This window comes from Hakea prostrata, unplaced genomic scaffold (assembly GCF_041222555.1).
Source record: "Hakea prostrata isolate BN-2017 unplaced genomic scaffold, UWA_Hpros_2 contig_62, whole genome shotgun sequence".
NCBI classification, from domain to species: Eukaryota; Viridiplantae; Streptophyta; class Magnoliopsida; order Proteales; family Proteaceae; genus Hakea; species Hakea prostrata.
The window spans coordinates 106,091-109,786 of record NW_028291181.1 but is presented as its reverse complement, the minus strand read 5'-3'; the positions used below and the strand labels follow the sequence as shown (position 1 = coordinate 109,786).

Here is a 3,696-nt window from a genome sequence, read left to right as displayed (position 1 = left end):
ATCAGAAATGCTTTGCAACATACTAATATTCTAATAAAAGTTTTGTTGTTTCCCCAACCTAAAGACATTGGACTCAACGGATGTATTCCCAAATGATAACCTCAAAATACCATTTCGACAATTAATAAGGGCATTGATTGTAGCTAAAAACGGTCTCCCTAATATCACAGGAATTTGGTCCTTAAGATTTGTAACTGGATGTGTGTCTAAGACAATGAAATCAACAGGAAAAACAAATTCTCCTACTCGAATTAACACATCTTCAATTATTCCATTGGGTATTCTAACAGATCTATCAGTCAACTGGAGAGTAACCGAGGTTGGTTTTAGTTCCCCAAGACCCAATTGTTTATAAATAGTATATGTCAATAAATTAACACTAGCACCCAAGTCTAATAAAGCATGCTCTATTTTTTTATCACCAATAACACATGAAATTGTTGGACTTCCTGGATCTCTATACTTAATTGGGACTTGTTCTGAGATGATTGAACTCACATTTTCTATTAGAAAGGCCTTCTTTGGGACATTCGTGGTTCTCTTTTGAGTACACAAGTCTTTAAAAACCTTAGCATAAGAAGGGACTTGAGAAATAACATTTAAAAGTGGAATGTTGACACTCACATTTTTGAAAACTTCTAAAATTTTGTCAACATTTTCATTCCTTTTGTTACTTGCTAATCGGCTAGGAAAATGGGCCTTAGGTACATAAGATCTCTCATTCAAAGTTTGTTCTTTTCTCAATGTTTCAGATAATGATTCATCAAACTGAGGCACCTCTAAAGCAATTGGTTCCTCCTCAACTTCTAAGGGTTCTTCAAACAAACCCTCATTAGGAGATACTTGAACATTCTCCGCATCACGATGGTCATTAATTTTGCTCTGGTCAGTAATAAGAGATTCACCTGTTAAATACCATTTTCCACTTCTCAATGCATACATAGAAGTAATTGGCTCTAAAGAAGAAGAGGTGGTTTCAACTTGGTTGACTTGATTTGGTGGCCTTTGTTGAATCTGAGTCCTAGGATTTAACTCAAGCTAGCTAGGTATTTTACCTTTTTCTCGCTCAGACAAAGCACTTGCAAAAGTGGAAATTTGTTTTTCCATATTATGCATAGAAGTCATGAAGATGCTGGAAAGTACTTCCATATTCTTCTCTAAGGTAAAAAGACAAGAAAACTCTAGATTATTACCTCTATTGAAACCAGGTGGTGATTGATTTTGTGCAATATGAGGCATAAGAGGCACAATAGGTGGATTGGCAGGCTTAGCTAAATAAGCATTTTGGAAATTAGGGGCTTGAGGGAATTGGAAATTTTGATTATGAGAAAATTGTGCACTTTGTTTTTGAGGGGCACCAAATTGATTTTGTGTGGAATAATTGCTTAATCCATTTTGGTTTTGCCCTTGAGACCATGAAAAATTAGGATGATTCTTCCACCCAGGGATTGTGACGTGTTACTATACGGGTTTGGAAACATCGCACTGACATTTTCATGTTGGCTTCCAGAATAGTTTGGACATTCCTCAATTACATGTGTAGGAAAATGACATCATGCACACATAGCAATAGATTTGTCAATAAAATGTGCTTGACTAGGTGGTGGTGGTGCTGCAGCTTTAACTACCAAAGTCTCTAACTTTTTCAAAAGACTATCTATTTGTGCATCCTTATGAACTTGGCTATCAACAAAATATCCCCTACTCGTCCTTTCAGATTCTTGGGTTGACTCCCATTCTCTAGTTCTATCTGCTAGATCTAAAAGAAATTCCTATGCTTCGGAATAATCAGTGAACAATGTAAATCCTGTGGGGCACATAGATTCCAAGAGTTGCTTTGTTTGATAATCGATACCCTCATAAATTATTTAGCATAAATGCCATAATTCTATACCATGGTGAGGGCATTCTTGGAAAAGGTTTTGAAACCTCTCCATTACCTTAGCAAAGGACTCATTGGGTTTTTGACAAAATTGAAGAATCTCATTTCTTATTCTATTCGTCTTGGAAAAAGGAAAGAATTTCTTCAAGAATAGGACAGTGAATTGTTCCCATGTGGTAATGTTATCCCGAGGTAAGCTATAAAGCCACTTGATCCTTTAATGCAAATGTAATGAACCGTAGTCTTACAAAGATCATCAAGTGAGTTGTTGCACTTTCATAAGGACACAAACCTCCCGAAACTCCCTAAGGAACAAATATGCATCTTGATCAGGTAACCCATGAAAGTGGGGTAACATAGACAAATTATGAGATTTAAGTTCAAAATTATTACCCATCACATCAGGTAAACGTATACAGGAGGGTTGTGCAGATCGAGTTGGATAAAATCTATCTCTAAGACTCTTAGGTGGAGGTAGGTCTTCCATGGTCAGGGTAGACACTCGGACAATTCTATTTGTAGAATCACGAGTCCAAACACACATACCACCTAATGCAATTAAAGGCTCTTATGAAAGAATGAGTTATTTATTTATTTATTTTTATAATAAAGTACCTAAAAACAAAAAGGAAAGTAGTGAATTTCCCACCACAAATATTGAAACAATGATTCCAAAGCTGTAAGGTTGCCGTATAGCTGAGTACTGTATAGGTTTGACAGCAAGGGAATCCGTATAGTCTTCGGATCCACCTACAATCAAATCCTAGGGATTCTGCAGTAGAGTGGGGACTACTATACGTTTTTGTTTCTACTCAAGTTAAGAGCAATATTTTTGAATTTTTTTATTTTTTATTCACTTCGATTTACCTAAGAATGAGAAAAATAAAGTGGACTAATACCTCTCCGGCAACGGCGCCAAAAACTTGTTTCTGAAATTAAAAGTAACTGCAAGAGCACGGTATCATATAGCTAATGGGTCGATCTTAAGGAGATATGTCACTTTAGAATTATCTTCTTAATGATAATGCGAGAGTGCAATGATTAAAATTTGTTAATTACTTAATTAAACTAAACGAACGGTCATGATCCATACATCTAATGCAATCGAATTTAAATGAAAATTAAAGCAAACCATAATCAACGCATAATTAATAAAGGCAGAAAAAAATGCGAATAATAAATAAATAAAAATAAAAGGAAAGTGATTCGAGTGTCAGCTTTGGATCTAGGGAAGGGGAGTATAATTATAATGATTTTGACCGTGGACCCTTTGCCGTAACTTATAGTCCACCGATCGGGGGAATGGATATTAGAGAAGAAAAAAAATTGCAGAAAATAAATAATTAAAGCAATAAAAGGAAAGGGAAACCTTAACCAAAGAGAAGCACGACTGTAGGAATCTCTGATCAAGGACCCAGGGGAATGGAGAACAATAAAAAATGCTGAAAGTAAATTGCAGAAAGTAAATAACAAAGCAATAAAAGGAAAGGGAAACCCTAACCAAAGAGAGGCACAACTGTAGGCATCTCTGATCAAGGACCTAGGGGAAGAGAGAACAATAAATAAATGCTGAAAGTAAATCCTAAATTAAGAATAGGGTAATTTTCATCTGGACCCCCTGAGGTTTGATCTGTGTCATTTTTAGTCCAAATAAATAGACACTTTGCATCTGCCTCCCCTGAAATATCCAATAAGATCAATTAAGGACAAATTGTAATTTTTATGACCAAAATACCCTCATATCTTTTATAGTGTAAGATTTGCATCATGTTTTCACAATTAACCCAATTTCATCCGCTTCAGTCGTTTCATCC

The 3,696-nt window shown here is 35.6% G+C and overlaps 1 non-coding gene across 1 annotated transcript; it reads left to right on the top strand.

The window, feature by feature from the left end:
• The first annotated feature begins 1,890 nt into the window (after window positions 1–1,890).
• Window positions 1,891–1,997, top strand: LOC148999034 (small nucleolar RNA R71). Its single transcript, XR_016171055.1, has one exon. It is a non-coding gene; the product is annotated as a small nucleolar RNA R71 (small nucleolar RNA).
• The last annotated feature ends 1,699 nt before the right edge of the window (window positions 1,998–3,696 follow it).